Raw genomic sequence first — 6,393 nt, 5'->3', positions numbered from 1 at the left:
TACTTCCATCTCCTTAATGTGGCAAGCGGGAGTGAAGGACACTAGTGTGCCCGGTGTTGTTGTGTTGCCTGCTTGCAGCGCAAACTCACCCCATTGAGCAGTGTTTATCTGCAGGCCTATCACGGTGACATCCAAATTGTTACTACCAATATTACAAGTTATTTATCTGTATTCTGTATAGGCTTCTATCCTACTCAAAATAAAATGAATTGGGATGGAACAAATTGGAGATGATGTCCAAATACAGATGGTGACCAATACTACAAGTTATTTCTCCCTCGCCCATAGAAATAAACCTCACTTTATTTTACAAGTTTTAACTGGCGCATTTACTTGCCAGCATAAACTTGCTGGGAGGGCTCATCAGGACGACTGACTGAACCGAATACATTCGTCTCCACACTTGACTCTCAGCTGCGCAACCAACATAATCGATTTGGGCACCAGACATGTCTGTATAGCCCAGGGATCATCAACTAGATCTAAGCGAGGTTTGAAATGATTGTTTTAGTCAATTATTATATATGTTTGGACTTCTTGCGGTCAATTTGAAGTCTACAAATGATTTGTAATTATGTAATTATGTTCCGGCCCCCTGACCATCTGTCTAGTTGATGATCCCTGGGCTATACGGACACGCCTGGAGTTTTTTCTTGGGCAGATGGTCAGGGGGCCGGAACGTAAATACAAATAATTCGTAGACTGCACATTGACCGCAAGAACCCAAAACATATATAATACTCTGTCACTGTTTTGTTGACCCATCCTCAGTTTTCTCATATCACAACCATTAAACTCTGTAACTGTTTTAAAATCACCATTGCCCTCATGGTGAAATCCCTGGTTTTCTTCCTCTCCGGCAACTGAGTACGGAAGTATACCTGTATTTTTGTAGTTACTGGGTGTATTGATACACCATCCAAAGCCTAATTAATAACTTCACCATGCTCAAAGGGATATTCAGCGTCTGCTTTTTTTGTATTTTTATAACATCTACCAATCGGTGCCCTTCTTTGTGTTGGCATTGAAAAACCTCCCTGGTCTTTGTGGTTGAATCTGTGCTTGAAATTCACTACTCGATTGAGGGACATTACAGATACTTGTATGTGTGGGGTACAGAGATGAGGGAGTCATTAAAAAAACATGTTAACTATTATTATTGGGAACCCTGATATAGCCTCTCCCTTTCCAACATTTCATGTACAAGCTTTCGAGTATGGTGGCCAGAGGGGATCTGTCTGTCTTTCTTTCTGGCTCTGTCTGTATAACGCAGCAATATAATGATGTTCATTACACAGGGAGATGTTTTCCTCATGTGTTGGTACTCTGAGCCAGGCAGCGAGCACAGGCTTAATTTTCAGATCACACAGAGGGAGGTCATTCAAGCTGTTGCTGAGCTCTTGTACGTGATCTGCTTGCCTGGTTGGAGCCGCTGCATCAAATCGGCTAGGCAACAGCTGCAGTCTGTGTTGCTAGGGCAAAGTCTCATCACATGAGCAGACCCTCTAGCATGTGATTGGTCCTCCTGATCAACATTTTCTCTACTTCATTTTTATTTTCACACACACAAACAGACTACGTCATACAGTTGAAGTCGGAAGTTTACATACACCTTAGCCAAATACATTTAAACTCAATTTTTCACAATTCCTGACATTTAATACAAGTACAAATTCCCTGTCTTAGGTCAGTTAGGTTCACCACTTTATTTTAAGAATCTGAAATAACAGAATAATAGTAGAGAGAATTATTTATTTCAGCTTTTATTTCTTTCATCACATTCCCAGTGGGTCAGAAGTTTACATACACTCAATTAGTATTTGGTAGCATTGCCTTTAAATTGTTTAACTTGGGTCAAACGTTTTGGGTAGCCTTCCACAAGCTTCCCAAAATAAGTTGGGTGAAGGGAGACTACTTTGAAGAATCTCAAATATATAAAATATATTTTTGATTTGTTTAACACTTTTTTGGTTACTACATGATTCCATATGCGTTATTTCATAGTTTTGATGTATTCACTATTATTCTACAATGTAGAAAATAGTCAAAATAAAGAAAAACCCTTGAATGAGTAGGTGTGTCCAAACTTTTTACTGGTACTGTATATAGATGGCCAAGTTATCGTTATTCACTGTGCACTTATTCCTTCTGTAATTATTTGTCTATTATTTCAAAACGTTTCTCTCTACATTGTTAGGAAGGGCCCATAAGTAAGCATTTCACTGTTAAGTTTACACCTGTTGTTTTATGAAGCACGTGACAAATCAAATAGGGTTTTGATTCGATTTTTATTAAAACGCTTCCACCTAACTGTTTTGTTTTAAGTGCGCTAATAACTAATGTAGCAACATTTGACAGTAGCTGTTTGTGTCATATTTGGTTGCGTTGTTCAATTTGATGATTTATAAAAAATATCCTACCACACTAGTAAGCAGAAGATACAGCAAGGACACAATGAATTCCATCACAGGGTTTCTCTGAAATTAACATGGAATAGAGAACATACCCCCTCAAGGGGGTTATATCTGGCGTCTCATGGGAAGTCGATTTTGAAGAGATTAAAAATATTCCTGGAATGATTGATGCACGTCGGATGAATCGTGTGGTGAATGGTAAAAAAGTGAAGTCTATTTGTTCTTTTGTTTTTTTATATGGGAGTCTCTCCCTACTCAACTGCAGTTCGGGTATACAAACTACAGAGTCAGAGCATTCATCCCATGACCATTCATTGTAAAGCATTTGGTCATGTTTCAAGTGTTTGCAGAAGGGAGAAGCCGAGATGTCCAAGTTGTGGAAAAGATCATATGTGTTTTAAAAGTGAGGAAAATGCGACATCTTGCGATTGTGGTGGGAACCATGAAGCTACATCTTTCGATTGCTCGACAAGGGTGAAAGAGAATGAGGTGCCAAAGTCAGGGCTGTCCAGAGCATTTCATATGCAGACGCTGTTAAAAGGGTTGATGGTTTGAATGGTACTCCTGAAGAGTCCATGGTGGTGAATAGGCCTTCACTCTAGGCTGCAGGGGTTGCCTTTCACCAGCAGAATCCTGGCATTTTAAAGGTTAAGAAGGTGGACTTTGTGGCATTTATAGCTATGGTGATTAATGGCACTGCCAAGGTTGAGAGAAGGTCCAGGAAGATAGATATCATTGTAAATGAGGCGGAGCGGCTCCTGGGACTGAAATATTTCTCGGAGTTACATGGAATATTGTCACAAGCCGTACCTCTCAGGTTCTAGAGCCTGATAAGGGAGATTTGAAAGAAGGAAGAAGTTGTTGTTTTGTTTTGGTAATGTCAATGTATTATTTTTATTTAGGTGGATTAAGTTAGTTTCCCTATCACAAATGTATTTTCTTTTTACCTTGTTTCGTTTTTCAACCGGTCCAGTTGGTGGCGGCAATACACCTTTTTGGGTTGTAGTCCGCCATAAAATCCACAGAAGGAGAATTTTAGGGTTAGTCTACCACCTAGTGGTTATTTTATGTGACTGCAATTAATGGCAAAATAGTACGGTATAGCGTATCACACATGTGGCGTGTGGGATACCACATTCACCATATGAATGGTGTGATTGGTAAGATGTTTCCACCTTTTAATGGGGTGATTGGTGGCTAATCGAGTGGGTATACACTAGGAGAAATGTGGAGAATGATTGTAGTTAATTCATAGTCATTGTATTGGGTTTTTGAGAACTGTGAGGATTACCTTGATATTTGGACATTGAACAATCGTAGGTAAACACCTACATTTGGATAGATTTTCTCAATTTGTGGCTCAGACCCTACATCTAACAAAATCAAGGCCCCTAAAAAATGCGCACAGCATTTGTGCACGAGAGCCCGCGGTGAAGGGTGATATCTCAGGGAATGTCACATCGAAGTTCAATTTAAGTTCAACTGACTTGCTTGGCTAACGTTACATCCTCGGTTTGTGAAATTACAGTTGCCACTCTTGGAAATAATTTCACACACTAGTCTACCCCCTCGATGGCGGAAATGTCCTATAAGAGGACAACCTGTAGCAGGTAAGAGCCGAAAGCTTGTTATGTTTCACTATATTGTATCACTCCACGGGAGAGGGGTACATCAGAGGTGAGGATTTATAGATTTACTCCCGTGTACACCTGTGCCACGACTGGGGTCCACCCCTATATATAGACCCCATGGCCACGACACGTTCTCTTTCATTTTCTCGGCAGATGTCCGTATGGTTTGAGGTACAAACCTTCTGAAGTTCGCTTGGTAAATCACTGGTAAGTGTTATATCTTGCGTGGAAGTATACTCACTGGCTGTTTGCAGCCCTCCTCTTGACTGCTCCACTCGCTGCGCGCGGTTGATCTGTATCTTCCGCCCGTGGTTTCATGTTTTTGTGTTTTGTTAGCGTTATACTACGACTCCGTGTACATTAATATATTGGTGGCACTTGTTGCCACAAACTGTAATTTACCTTACACAACTTGCCGACTGGCTTGTTCTATGTGTGTGTTGTGAATTGCTTTAACATGCTGCTCCCGGGTTCTCTGTTAATTATCTTGCAGGGTTTTTTCTTGTTCTTTCCCCTGCAGTGTCTGAGTATCGTGGAAAACTACATTGAGACATTAACTTTTAGGTTCCTTAAAGGGCGTTACTCCATATGGTGCTGTTTTCACTGCTTGGATATTAAACCGGTAGGTAATATTGCAATTGGCGTAAAACAAATAAATCAAATCCATTACCTGGTTTCTGTTTTTTTTTGTCTTCCTGTTTTTCCCACAGGGGTCTGCCCCTGTGTTTGCAGAGGTACTGGGTAATTTATCCCTCACCGAGTTCCTATTCCTCCAAGCGGGTCACGACATGCCTCTCCCAGGGCGTTGGACCCTGCTCTGTGGCCTTGTTGGCTTGGCTGAGCTTATGGCTTCCCTTTGTGACAGGTGTGATGGTGTCAACCATCACCGCCATAGGTGCTCGGGGCGCCAGAGGAGAGGGAAGCCCCGGCAGGACCTCTGACACAACCTTCCCCGGCCTCTGCGCTTCTCCAGGTCGCAAAGGGCAAAGTGGGAGGAGGCTGTGGAGTGCCCTTGGGTGTTGTCCACAATGCTCAAGGGGTACCGACTCCAATTCCGGTGCCGGCCCCCGTCCTTCAGGGGCCTCCCCCCCCCCCCCGAAAAATAAAAAGTGTTTAACAATTTGTTTAGACCAGGAACTCTACTCCAAATATCCATGATATTTGAATTATACATTTGACATGTTTAGGCACTTAAAAATCTACAAAGTGGATAGCCAACAACTATCATAGAAACATTGTTAAAGTAATTGTCAAGTGACATCAGAACGACTAGGTAGGTTCTACTACACTTATTTTGTGATTCCAAAAAGAGACGGAGGGTTTTGACCGATTCTGGACCTCTGTAACCTCAATGGGTACTTGAAGCTACTGAGGTTCCACATGTTGTCCCCAGCCTCATGTTGCAGGCCATGTCCAGGGACCAGTGGTTTGTGCCACTGGACCTGAGGGATGCGTACTTCCATGTTCCTGTTCACCCAGCTCATTGGCAGTACCTTCGATTCACATTCGAAGGGATGGATTATGAATTATGGTTCTTCAATTCGGCCTCTCCTTGGCACCCGCATGGACGCTGTCCTGGCATCTCTCACGTCCCGAAGATTGTTGATACTCAATTACCTGGACGATTGGCTGATTTGTGCCTCGACCAGGACGCAGGTCCTGTCAGACATGCTCCTGACCCACATCGGCGGGCTGGGCATTACTGTAAACGACAAGAAGAGTAATCTGACGCCCACCCAGAGGGTGGCCTTCATTGGCATGGAACTGGACTCAGTCCTCATGAGAGCACGCCTGCCCACCAGAAGGGTTCAGGTGATCCATCTTGCCTCGACCACTTTTGGCAGGGTGGTATCCGCCCTGACCTGCCAACACCTGTTGGGCTTGCTGACGGTGGCCTCGTTGCTGATTCCCCTTGGCCTGCTCCATCTCTGGCCTCTTCAACGTTGGTTCAACTCCCACCGGCTTTCACCGAAGTGCTACCGTTACCGCCAGCTGCAGGTGACCACACAGGGCCTCGGCATTGTTGAGGTGGTGCTGTCGTTCCTTTCTCTCAGGTGAGGTGGAAATGCTGAGCATGTGCCGCCGGAAGCTGGTCAGCATAGAACCCTCCCAGATCGGCTGGGGGGGTGTGACCTAGGGTAGGTTGGCCAGCGGCTGTTGGCTACCCCTTAGGAGCGGCAGGCATATCAATACATTAGAGCTCTGAGCTGTACTGCTTGCCCTGTGGTCTTTCCTTCCACATCTGAAAGGAAGACATGTCCTGGTGAAAACGAACAACACCACAGTGGTGGCTTACATCAACCATCAGGGTGGACTGAGGTCCCACTGCCTCAATCTTATAGCATGGG

This window comes from Salmo salar, chromosome 15 (genome assembly GCF_965601325.2).
Source record: "Salmo salar chromosome 15, fSalSal1, whole genome shotgun sequence".
Taxonomy (NCBI): Eukaryota; Metazoa; Chordata; class Actinopteri; order Salmoniformes; family Salmonidae; genus Salmo; species Salmo salar.
Note: the sequence above shows the minus strand (reverse complement) of the source record.